This window comes from Ochotona curzoniae, unplaced genomic scaffold (genome assembly GCF_017591425.1).
Source record: "Ochotona curzoniae isolate NIBS_2020 unplaced genomic scaffold, NIBS_Ocur_1.0 contig_2404, whole genome shotgun sequence".
Lineage (NCBI taxonomy): Eukaryota > Metazoa > Chordata > Mammalia > Lagomorpha > Ochotonidae > Ochotona > Ochotona curzoniae.
In genome coordinates this window covers 7,596,292-7,609,857 of record NW_024465451.1, presented here as the reverse complement: position 1 = coordinate 7,609,857, position 13,566 = coordinate 7,596,292, and positions in this window count along the sequence as shown.

The window sequence follows — 13,566 nt, the reverse complement described above, 5'->3', positions numbered from 1 at the left end:
ATTCAGCTTCTTGTTAGTATGCCCAGGAAGGCAGCAAATGATGGCCCAAGTACCTGGGTTGCTGTTGGCCATCTGGGAGACTCGAATGGCGCTTCTGGATCCTGGCACCAACCTTGCCCAGCCCTGGCTGCTGTAAGCATTGGGGGGGTGAATCAGCTAACGGATGACCTCTCTCTCTTCTCTCTGTCTCCCACGTGTTCCTTATCATTTTGCCTTTCAAACAAGTTAAATATTTTTTGAAGAGACCCAACCATACACTTATTGAATATGTATTTACCAGGTGCATGCTAAGTGCCAGACCCAGTCCTGGGTACTAAAGGTCACATGATGATGAGACCTGCCTACTGTGTGTCTCCAGGGACTTGACAGTCACCAAAGCCACTCCACGTGTGGGCTGAGCACTGATCCCTTTCTATTGCTGCCCAGGCTGAGGAATGGAACCCCTGGTCATTCCCTACCCCCTTCCCTGCCTCACTGACTATTTGTACCATGTGACCCTGTCCCATTGACCTGAGACATGTTACAGACATCTGACTCAAGCTGAACAACTAGATACTTCCCCCTGCAAGAATTTGCAACAGGAAGCTGGGAGGAGCTGAAAGGTCATGCAGAACGATGGCCACCTCCAGTGGGAGCCAGAGCTGACATCTTGAGAAATCAGATTACAAGCAGAAGAGCCATGGTGGTGGGAACTACAAACAGGCTGAGACCAGCAGCCTGCGTAAAGGACATAGTGACTGTTTTAGAAAAATGAGAAAACCGAGATCATTTGCCCCTGGGAAGAAGGAGCGAAACAGAGCAATCAAAATATTTTTATTTAAAGGAGAGGGCAGGTGCTGGTGCTGTGGCATAGCAAATTAAGTCACTGTCTGTGAGATGGTCATCCTGCATAGATGCCAGTTAGACTCCCAACTGCCCATGCCAATCCAGCTCCCTGCTAATGTACCCGGAAAGCAATGGAGGATGGTGCAGGTGCTCGGAACCCTCTACCTATGTGGGACACCCAGATGGCGTTCCAGGCTCTTGGATTTAGTCTGTTCCAGCCCCAATTGCTGCAGCCATTTGAAAAGTCCTCCAGCAGATGGAAGCGCTGGTTCCTGGTTGCAGATCAACCCAATTCTGGCTGTTGCAGCCATTTGGGGAGTGAACCAGAGTATGGAAGGTTCTCTTTTTCTCTAACTCTGCCTTCCAAATAAATAAATATGTAAGTATTTTTTTTAGAGGATGGGGAAGCTGGCTCACTAGCTGACAGCTTTTTTTCTTTTTAAGATTTATTTATTTTTATTGGAAAGTCATATATACAGAAAGGAGGAGAGACAGAGGAGAGGAAAATCTTCCCTCCGATGATTTACTCCCCAAGTGAGCACAATAGCTGGTGCTGTGTTGATCCAAAGCCAGGAGCCAGGAATCTCTTCCAGGTCTCCCACATGGTTGCAGGGTCCCAAGGCTTTGGTCCTCAACTGCTTTCCCAGGCCACAAGCAGGGAGCTGGATGGGAAGTGGAGCTGCTGGGATTAGAACCAGCGTCCATATGGGATCCTGGCACATTCAGGGTGAGGACTTTAGCCACTAGGCTACACCGCTGGGCCCAGCTGACAGCTTCTATACCCAGCTCCGTCTCTCTGGAGTTGATCCAGTTCATTCTCACGCCCACAGTAACTCCTCTCTCCTTCTCTTTGTTGGTTTGAATATCAGTGGCAGACCATCTGGAGTGGGCCCCAGACCCCGAGGAGTTCCCTGTGACTTGCTTTGAGGCAACAGAACACTACAAAGTGAGGGTTACTGTACAGGTGGTCCCACCTCCCAGGACAGTGGGGGGGGGGGAGAGAGGAGGGGGAGGAGCTGAGCTCTTCAAAGGGAAGTGTATCCTAACTTCATCATGGAAAGTCCTGAGAAAAGGGACTGCTCCTCCCGCTGGTGACAGGTCTGATGGAGGGAATAGCCATGCTGGGCAGCTCACAGGGACAGAGTGTGGACAGCCTCCAACAAGAGTTGGGGGAGGGCCCGGCGCGGTGGCGCAAGTGGTTAAGTCCTCGCCTTGCAGGCCCGGGATCTCATATGGGCGCTGGTTCTATCCCGGCAGCCCCGCTTCCCTTCCAGCTCCCTGCCTGTGGCCCGGGAAAGCAGTCGAGGACGGCCTGGGGCCCTGCACCTGCGTGGGAGACCCGGAAGAGGCTCCTGGCTTCGGATCAGCATAGTATCGGCCGTTGCGCTCACTTGGGGAGTGAATCATCGGACGGAAGATCTTCCTCTCTGTCTCTCCTCTCTGTATATCCGCCCTTCCAATAAAAACATAATAAAAATAAATCTTAAAAAAAAAAAGAGTTGGTGGAGGGGGCAGACACCTTCCCAGGTGAGTTTCCAGGGGGGTCTGCAGCCCCCTGAGAGAGCCCGCTTGCAGCTCCTGAGCCCCCAGAAGAGACCGCAGCTGGATTGGGCTGAGAGAGGTGGTCATCTGTTAGCACAACCATAGAAGGACAATGCACTCTTCAACCAACCAATCTTGACTAAACAGAGATTGTTAGGCAGGAGGCCCAGGTTCTAGTCCCTGCTTTGCAGTGCTCCCCAACCCCTTTTCTGTCCTGACCCAGTTGAGTTCCCTTTCCTCTTTGGAGATCTTTGCAGTGGACAGCGGGACTAGCTAGTGCGCCTTTGAGATCCTATTTTAGTTGTAATATTCGGGATGGGATACTTAACCGAACCCACCGTCTTGTGGCAGTGCACATCTGTTGATTACGTGTCTCTTTCAGAGAGTTCCAAGTGTAAGCAAACCACGTCTGCCTTGAAGGTGTAAATTCTAATTCATTATTGCTCTTTGGTCATACCACATTCCTTCCATGGAGCCATTTAGTCCCTCCCTGGCCTCCTTGTTAGTATAGAAGCATATTTGGGTGAGGGTGACACAAGGACTGCATCAGAGTGTTTATGGTTTGAACCCCACTGTGGAAAGGATGGAGGCCTCTGGATCAATACCCCGGAGGTGTCTCCTAGGGGTTTTTTTCCTAAATATTTATTTATCTATTTATTTATTAGAAAATCAGATACAGAGAGGAGGAGAGACAAAAAGATCCTCCATCAGCTGGTTCACTTCCCAAGTGGCCACAATGGCCTAAGCTGAACCGATCTGAAGTCAGAGCATGGAGGATGCTCTTTTGGGTCCCCCAAGCAGATGCAGGGTCCCAAGGCTTTGGGCTGTCCTTGAATGCTTTCCCAGGCCACAAGCAGGGGTTGCCGGGATACGAACCAGCACCCATATGGGATCTTGGTACATGCAAGGTGAGGGAGGGAGGGCTTTAACCACTAAACTACCACGCCTGGCCCTCCTAGGAGTTTTGAATCAGCTAAGAGAAGATATTATGGTGGGAAAGAAGGGAAAGGAGAAAGAAACCAAGAAGAATGTTACACAGAAGATAGGAACAGACAGAAACGGGTAGATGCTGGTCTCAAGGCAGAACTAGTGGGAAACTAACAAAAGCCCAGAAAGTACGATTTCTTCAAAAATATTAATTAAATTATTTTATTAATCCATGATACAGTAAGAGCTCTTTTTAAAAAAAAAAAAAGATTTATTTATTTATTGGAAAGTCAGATATACAGAGAGGAGGAGAGACAGAGATTCCGTCCGATGATTCACTCCCCAAGTGACCTCAACAGCGATGCTATGCCAATCCGAAGCTGGGAACCAGGAACCTCTTCCGGGTCTCCCACATGGGTTTAGGGTCTTAAGGCTTTGGGCCATCCTCGACTGCTTGCCCAGGCCACAAGCAGGGAGCTGGATGGGAAATGGAGCTGCCGGGATTAGAACCGGCGCCCATATGAGATCGCAGCGAGTTCAAGGTGAGGACTTTAGCTGCTAGGCCACGCCACCTGGGACAAGTAAGAGTTCTTAAAACACAATTTTAGGGCCCCTACAGTAGCCTAGTGGCTAAAGTCCGCGCCTTGCACGCACCAGGATCCCATATGGACTCTGATTCATATCCTAGCTGCTCCACTTCCCTTTCAGCTTCCTGCTTGTGGCTTTGGAGAGCAGATGAGGATGGTCCAAAGCTTTGGGATCCTGCATCCTTGTGGGAGACCTAGAAGAAGTTCCTGGCTCCAGCTTCGAATCAGCTCAGCTCTGACCATTGTGGCCACTTGGTGAGTGAACCTATGGATGGAAGATCTTTTTATCTATCTCTCCTCCTCTCTAAAAATCTGACTTTCTAGGGCCCGACGCGATAGCGTAGTGGTTAAGGTCCTCACCTTGAACGTGCCCTAAGATACCATATGGGTGCCGGTTCTAATCCCGGCAGCTCCACTTTCCATCCAGCTCCTGGGAAAGCAGTTGAGGACAGCCCAATGCTTTGGGACCCTGCACACATGTAGGAGACTGGAAAGAAGTTCCTGGCTCCTGGCCTCGGATCGGCGCAGCACTAGAGATGGGCTGTTAGCATAGAACATCACTGATCACCACACACCAGCCCACACCAAAGCTATGGATAGGGGCCTCTTTGGCAGTGTTAGGTACCATTACCCGACCTGGTGGTGGAGTGGTCACATTTGGCATGGTCAAGACACTATCCAGCACGCGAGAGAACTTGGTCTGGGGGTAGACTCAGTGGGGTTGTGTGGGCCCAACCTTGTGGAAATACAAGTCCCCCTGGTTAGCTCGCAAGCTGCGGTTGCGATGGACTAAGCTAGGTGTGACCATGCCACCTGCCATCACTCACAGGTAAAGGAACCCACAACGGTCAGGGCAGGTCAAGACAGCAGCACCTCAATGTGCATCCTAAAACAGGATGTGGGGCGGGCTGGGCTGCCACTGGAAGGGGACAGAATGGGCAGGGCTGAGCAAACTTTAACTCACAAGAAACAACAGAAATCATGTTGGAGCACAGGTCATGTTAAGTAGGTCCTTGCACCTACTGATCTGCATGAGACAGGGCCGCTAAGCCACAGCATCTAAGGGGCCAGGACAGGTGAGGGGCTCTGCCAAGCTGAGTCACAGCAACCACTGGCATGCATGTGATCTAAGGCTGGGAATGGACCCGGTTGGGGAGCTAAGGGGACACCCTACCTGGGTTGAGGTTCCCACTAAGGAGCACATGGGCTGGAATTGGGGCTGCGTTCTGATCAGGATACGATTGTAATCTCACTTGGCACAAGTGTGGACTGGGGTAGGGAGCACCAAGCTAGGGCAGACCCCAATACCATCTGGTGCTCTGGAGGACCAGGAGAGATGTGTGACAGCCTAGGCTAGGTCTCAGCCCTTACTGAGCCATGTGTGAGCTGTATGTGGGTATGGATGAGCCATGGCTGGGTTGAAACATCCAACAGTAAGAACCAGATTGGGTTGAAGGCCAGTCAGGAAAAGCCACTGTTCCTGCTAGGACAGGAGGTGAACTGAGTAGGGCTGGCTCATGGACCCACTTGTATGCACGAAATCTGGCACTGGAAGAGTTTTTGATGGAGGAATCTGGACAACTTCTCTGGCAGGACACAGACACGGCAGGTAAGCGCAAGAAGCACAATAAGAAACAGCCCAGAACAGGCAATGGGAATTATCCCACTGGCATACACATGGCATGGGTGGGGGCAGACCAGACTGAACCTGTTCTCATCATCTGCTGGCGAATCCGAGCACCAGAACAGAGTGTGGGTCGAGCCAGGTTTGGTTGCGACATATACCAGTACACATTAAGGAATGCCAAGGTGAGATGAGCCGTACTAGGTGTGGTTGCAGCACCCAAACAGCACATGTGATAATCAGGGGGAGGAGGCAAAGCCGACAGGTGAATGTGGGCTCCCCTGCTGGACAACTACTCCCATTGAAAAGGGTGAGTCAGGGGCCCGGCGCGGTGGCGCAAGTGGTTAAAGGTCCTCGCCTTGCACGCCCGGGATCCCATATGGGCGCCGGTTCTAATCCCGGCAGCCCTGCTTCCCTTCCAGCTCCCTGCCTGTGGCCTGGGAAAGCAGTCGAGGACGGCCCAAAGCTTTGGGATCCTGCACCCGCGTGGGAGACCCGGAAGAGGCTCCTGGCTTCGGATCAGCATAGTATCGACCCGTTGCGCTCACTTGGGGAGTGAATCATCGGATGGAAGATCTTCCTCTCTGTCTCTCCTCTCTGTATATCCGCCTTTCCAAAAAAAAAATAATAAAAATAAATCTTTAAAAAAAATAAAAAAAAAATAATAAAAAAATAATTAAAAAAAATAATAAAAATAAATCTTTAAAAAAAAAAACAAAAAAAAAGAAAAGGGTGAGTCAGGATGGGGGCAGATCAGACTAAGCAGGGCTGTAACACCTGTGGGCCTCATGTGAGCTAGATAAGGGAAGGGCCACAGTGGGCTAACTGTTATGACTGGTGCAAGCACAAATTAGAGTGGGTGTGGGTTGGTTGGACTTAGCTGCAGCATTAGCTGGCAGAGGCTGGCACTGGGAGCTAATTCTGTCAAGTCAAATGCCAGAACCACCTGGAGAGTGCACAATCTGGGAGTGGGTGTGGCCTAGAAGGGAAATAGTGGGCTCCTCCCTCGGGGTTACCACTCTCACTGGTCAGCACAAAAGCCAGGACAGGGACAGGAGTGGCTAGACAGAAAGGTACCTGCCAGTAGGTGTATGGGCTGGATAGTAGGTTGGTTGGGTTGAAATAGGCTTCAATGCCCATTGACATGTGCGAGAGCTAAATGGGATGTGGGACAGACTGGACAAGCCTGCGGTACATACTGGCAAGTACGGGCACCAGGGTAGGGGGCAGAACTGGTGGAGGTTATGGGGAGTCGCCCCAACTAGGCTGCAGCTCCCACTGGTTTGCGTGAGGACCGAGTAAGAAGTGGGTAGGATTGAGCTGGACTACAATACCCGTTGGTTCACGAGGAAGACAGGGCTGGAAACAGAATGGATCCAGCAATTGCAACGACCAGCATGTGCATAAGCTGATTGGTGTGACGGACGGTGTTGGAGTCTGTACTAGCAAACTCACACAAGAATCAGATCTGGGATCAACTCAGATGAAGTTTCTTTGGAGATCCCTCCAACTGAACTGCTGATCTTAGAACCCCAACTCTGAAGAGACTGTCAGCCAGTGGACTCTGAATAGATTTCATTGCGACTGGAACTGCGAGATTGGCAGCAATCCAGAACTGATGAACTATCAAAACTGTTTGAGCAGGAACCTCGGAGTGCGCCTCCCGTTGGGGATCTGGGATGGGTGGGATGTTGGGTGGGGCTTTTCCCTTTGTTACTCCCCTAACCCCGGATACAGGGAAAAATGATAATATTAGTGTGGAAACAATGGTATTACCCACTTTGACCTGTAGCCCTTGACCCTTTGTACCCTGATCAACTAAGAAAGATTATTAAAAAATAAATAAATAAATAAAAAGAAGTAATGTGTTTTCCTCTAAGGATGTGGAAAATTCCTGCCACAGAGAGAGTACCCAATAAATACTCTGTGTGTTCCCCCACACTCCCCGCTCTTGCAGTTAGAGTGAATCTGTGCACCTGTGAGAGTTAGGAACTTGCAAGGTTTGCCCAGTCCCTCTTCATCACCTGCTACAGATGGTGTAGGTCCAATATGGCAACCTCTGGCAGCCGCTATGGAAGTTAGCATGGAGTGTTCAGGCAACTGAGAACTGGTCTATGGTGCGACCCGGCTATCCCACTGCTGGGAATGGATCCAGATGAAGTGAAACCTGCTTACACAAAAGTAACTTGTAATCTTACATTATAGCAGCACAATCCACAGTAGCAAAGACATGGAAACAACTCAGATGCCTGTTGAGAGAATAATGGCTGAAGAAACTTGCTAAATCTACTCAACGGAGTACTACACAGCAATTAAAAAGAATGAAATTCTCCTCTTTGCAACCAAATGGTCCCAGTTGGAGATCATTATGCTCAGTGAAATAAACCAGTCCACAAAGGACAAATACCACAACACAGTCTCTGATATAAAGCATCATTCTTGCAAAATACAAAACTCACAGGTACATAGGTGAACAAGTATAGACATATATTCTCCTTGATGAACTGTATAATGGAGAGCAGCAAACTGGGAAAGGAAGATGCATTGCGGTGTGCCTCCTGACTCCCAAGGAAACAGTTAAACACCTCTTGACATTATGATACTGGTTGTTCTACCTTTGCCTGTACCTGCAATACTACGATGCATCTAAATAACTGGATGCCGGACTTGTAAGTGTTGCTGAAGGACTAAGCAACCGTAATTCAACGGGGGAGAATGGGTGGACAGCGAGGATTGAGGGCAGATGGGGAAATCAAAAGCATTTATCATGGAAAATAATAATAATAATAAAGTGTTTATCACTTTCTCTGGGATAAAATCAGAACGGAGCCTGGCAAGATGGCTCAATGGCTAAATTCTCCAGTATGGGCACCAGTTCATGCACCAGCTGCTCCACCTCTCTGCCTATTGCCTAGGAAAGCAACAAAGGATGCCCCCAAAGCCTTGACCACCTGCACGCATGTGGCAGAACTGGAAGAAGCTCCTGGCTTCTTGGTTTTGGATGGGGTCAACTGTAGCTGTTGCATTCATTTGAGAAGTGAACCAACCAATGGAAGACCTCTGTGTGTGTCTATAAAATTCTTTCAATTAAAGAATAAGCAAATATTGGACCTGATGTGGTAGCCTAGTGGCTAAAGTCTTTACCTTGTAAGTGCAGGATCCCATATAAATGCCGGTTTGTGTCCCAGCGGCTTGCTTTCCATGCAACTCCCTGCTTGTGGCCTGGGAAAGCAGCCGAGGATGACCCGGAGCCTGGGGATCCCATGACTGTGAGGGGTACCTGAAGGGGGCTCCTTATTTCGGATCAGCTCAGCTCCAGCTGTTGCAGCCATTTGGGAAGTGAATCACAGGCTGGAAGATCTTTCTCTGTCTCTTCTCCTCTCTGTATATCTGACTTTCCTGTAAAAATAAATAGATTTTTAAAAAGATTTATTTTATTTTTATTGGAAAGGCAGATATACAGAGAGGAGAGACAGAGAGGAAAATCTTCCGTCCGATGATTCACTCCCCAAGTGAGCGCAACAGCCGATCCGAAGCCAGGAGCCTCTTCTGGGTCCCAAAGCTTTGGGCCGTCCTCAACTGCTTTCCCGGGCCACAGGCAGGGAGCTGGAAGGGAAGTGGGGCCGCCGGGATTAGAACCGGCGCCCATATGGGATCCTGGGCGTGCAAGGCGAGGACCTTAACCACTGCGCTACCGTGCCGGGCCCCAAATAGATATTTTTTAAAAATAAAAACTAAATTGTGTCTCTCAACAATATAGAATGCAAGAGGGAAGAGATATCGCATGGATAACAATATTTACAGCTTTATTCACTTTCTACAAAGAAGTGTGCCTCTGTGTGTGTGTGTGTATGTGTGTGTGTGTGTGTGTAGAAAACATCAGGAATGATAGAAGCCAATCTGTTAACATGATTTAAATTTTGGGATAGGATCATCTGGGAGAAACAAATTAACATTTTCACATAAAATTTTTATTAGTTTATATTACTTCGATGATTTAAATTTAAAACGACTGCTTCAGTCTGAATATGGGCAGCTGGAAATAGAGCAAGGATTTCTACATGGAGCCCTAGAAGACCATGTGGGTATAACGCATTCCCAGCCCTGGCTGTGGTACCATCATTCAGGTGCCAGTGGCAGGTTTGCTCCTTCAGGGGATTTGGAGGCATGAGGCTATCAAAGCCTGATGCCATCAAATATTTAAAGCACCCAGCTCTCTCTGCTCACACTCTCAAAGCTGCCTTCCCATCACATATTGGTTTCCTGGGCACATTTTCCTACAGAGAACGAATGTGCTGGACATGGCAATGCGAGGATCCTGATCCCTTGGCAGCTTCATTTCTCATCATAAATGAATACATTGATTCTTTGGCTCAGATAACAGGATAGGAGCTGAGTTATTATGATTTACTTTTCAATCCTCTCTCTATAGGTCTCTCTCCCAGCGCTCTTGAAGTCAAGTTTATAAGCCAGACCATGATGAATTCACTAAAGTAAATGTCACCTCTGATGCCATTTGGCAGCTGGCCAGCCTGCGTGCCCTGGCAACAATCATGTCTCGTCATACGTTCATCTCAACAAGGTGCCTCTTTCTTTATCCTGTAGCATACCTTTCCCAGTGTGACTTTCTCTTCCCCCCTCATCACTTAACCTACCTTTTTCAATCTCTACCTTCCTTTCCCTTCTTTCATTTTCACCTTCATCAACCATGAACTTGAATAACATATTACAGAGCTATGTGTCAAGACTGTGTGGGATCATTTGTAAAAATTATATTCTGATGTCATAGCAATACTGGGAAGTGTTTTTGTTTCTGCTTTACAGAAAAATGATCAGTTGTATTTCAGATTGTAAAGATTTTTCTCTGTTTAATTGTAAAAATTAGTAAGCTAACTGCTTTACATTTCCTGTGTCCTAGAAAATTTCAACATGAAAGTTTATTTGGGGGCTAGCATTATAGCATTGCAAGTAAAACCAATGCCTTTGAAACTGGCATTCCATTGGGGTGTCAGTTTGAGTCCTGGCTGCTCCACTTCTGATCCAGTTCCCTGCTAATGTACCTGGGAGGGTAGTAGAATGTGGACAAAGTAGTTGGACCCCTGTCACCAATGTGGGAGACCCAAATGAAGTTCTAGGCATTGGTTTGGGAAGCCAAGCTGATGGAAAACTTCTCTCTCCCTTGCTTGCACTCTCTCTCTGTATGTAACTTTGCCTTTTAAGTAAATTTTTTAAGAGATTAATTTTTTAATTAGAGAGGCAGATTTGCAGAGAGAAGGACACAGAGAGAGAGAGAGAGTTCTTTCATTCACTGATTAACTCCCCAAATGGCCACAATAGCTGAAGCTGAGCCAATCCAAAGCCTAGAGGAGCTTATTCTGGGTCTCCCATGTGGCTGCAAGGTCCCAAGGTCCCAAGGCCACAAGGCCCAAAGGTCATCCTCTACTGCTTTCTCTGGGCATCAGCAGGGTGCTGGATGGGAAGCAGAACAACTAGGATGTGAACTAGCACCCATAAAGGATGCCAACACTTGCAGAGAGGATTAGCCAGTTGAGCCATTGTATCAACCCCTCAAGTAAATTTTTTTTAAAAACATTAATTTATTTTTATTGGAAAGGCAGATCAGATTTATGGAGAAAATGAGAGACAGAGAGAAAGATCTTCCATCCATTGGTTCACTCCCTACATAGCCTTAACTGCCACAGTTGAGCCATTCTGAAGCCAAGAGTCAGGAGCTTCCTCCAGGTCTTCAACACAGATACAGGGTCCTAAAGCTTTGTGTCTTCCTCTACAGCTTTTCTAGGCCACAAGCAGGGAGCTGGAAGGGAAGTGGAGCAGCCAGAACATAAACTGGCACACATATGGGATCATGGAGCTTGCATGGTGAGGATTTAGCCACTGAGCCATTATGCCAAGCCCTCAAGTTAAAAAAAAAAAAAGTTTGTGACTTTTATCTTACTTTTACCCCAGTCTATTGTTCCAGAAAGGAATCTGCCTCATGTATGTTTAATCTTTCTTTGGGCTGGAGAAGGGAAGATGTCATGGAGGAGGAAATACACACGTTTAATCTGCTTTGGGTAACAGAGCTCTCCGTTGCTCTGTCCCTCCTTGTCCTCTGTTCTGAGAGCAGGACATGGTCTTGGCTTCTCTAGTGCAGGCCTTACCCTCTCCAGGGAGTAGATGACCTTTCTACCTAGTCATTCTGAGTCTACTTTCCATGTCAATGAAAGGGAAGGAATCAAATTTACAATTAGATTTGTAGTCATCAGTAACTTGGAGATGAAAGTTATGGTATTGTGGGATTCACTTCCTAAATGACTTCTTGCTCTTTTAGGTGGTGAATGAATCTGATCACAATAGGTATGTCCCCCATGCCCAGATCATGGTCATAAGAGACGCAAAGTAGAAGTAGTCTTCACTAGGAATCCAGGAGCAGCAGAAGAGAAAACAGGAGTTGTCAGGTTTGTCCCTGGCCCCTCCTCTGTTACTGCACCAAGTGGAAGTTGCTTGGTTCCTGGATACTCAAATCACAAGGTCTTGGCTGTAGATTGGAGGAGCAGGCAGTGAGCCCTGAGTCAGGGATTGGCCAGCAGGAGCAGAGAAACTCCAGACCTAGGCAAAGATGAAGGATCCAGAGCTTGGTGGCTTCAGCACCACGGACAGAAATTAACCGAACTTGGTAATTGGGGCGCAGGAATGTTCAGCACCATGGCCAGATGCCCTACCGCCACCCCAACTATTCCAGAGAGGGACCTAACCCTCACCCTTGACTGACTGGCCCCCAGCCCTAAAGGTTGCAATAAACACAATCAATGATAGTTTGGGTTCTTTTTAAGGTCTCCAGCATTTCTCCACTGGGCTGTGTATTCCACAACCTTCTGCTAGAACAGAGTCCGCCTTGAAGCAACTAATTAAGAGCCATCTGATTTGCATATATCTGCATACTCTGGGGCTTCTCCATTCTGGTTTTATTATAAATGAATTGTTCAGAGGAAGGAAAAGAAAGGCTAATTCATTCCCTCTCTTCCTGTTCTCTTCCGCATTTCTACGCTCTCCTGACAACTCTCCCCCCACCCCCACCTTGCCTGCAGATGTGTGTGGCAAGAGAGAAGGTAAGCCAGAGTCCCCACAGCCAAGGCTTCTTGGAGGCACCCCTGTGGCTTCCCTTAGACAAGCTGCCCCCATCTGCTTGTCATTTGAGGGTCCTTGCAGAACTCCATGGGAGTCTGTGTTTTGTTTCAGCCTCTAGGGTCACGGTCTTCGGACTAACGTCCCTGGAGTCCAGCTAAGCAGCTATGACTGGCGCCCTGAGATTGCTAAGAAGGTGGGGCCAGCTTTGTAAGAGAAGGGTGAGGGGTGGTGGAGTGAGGACTCATTTCGCAATGAAAGGAGTCCTGGGTCTCTAAGCAGCTTCTAAAAATACCATTTCCCAGTGCTGGGGGTGGGGGAGGGGAAAGGCAAGCGTGAGGAGAATGAAGAAGGGAAGGAGGTGGAGCTGTAAGCGTGTGGCTTCAGGTAGATCTGATTTCAGAGGCCCTGGGGGGCGTACACAGGCCGGACAGAGACCACACCCCTCCTGCTTCCTGGGCAGGCTCCAGGCTCCCCTGCTCACCCTTGCTCCTGACAGCAGAGCCCACCGCCTACTTTTTATTGCTACTGCCCAGGAAGTGTGTCTGTGAACAAGCAAGTGTGGGTATACACAAACCGTGCACACACACACACACACACACACAGAGAAAGAGAGAGAGAGAGAGAGAGATTTTGCACCTGGAGAACAGCTTGTAAATTGCCTATTTCTATCATGCAAGACTGCACTTTGCACTTGGCCCTGAGAGAGACACGGGTTGAGGGCAGGAGCGGGAAGGCTTGTCCCTTGGTATTCTGCACACAGAGCAGGGCACCCAGGAAGTGTTGGTGGGAGGGATGAGGGATGCGTGCAGGCAGAATACAGGGCCACCCAACCACACAGGAAACGCAGGATTCACACTCCATCCCTTGGCCTCCCGGCCACCACCTGCCAAGGGAGAGGGGGTGGGGTCTCCCAGACGAAAGGGCTCTGAGAAG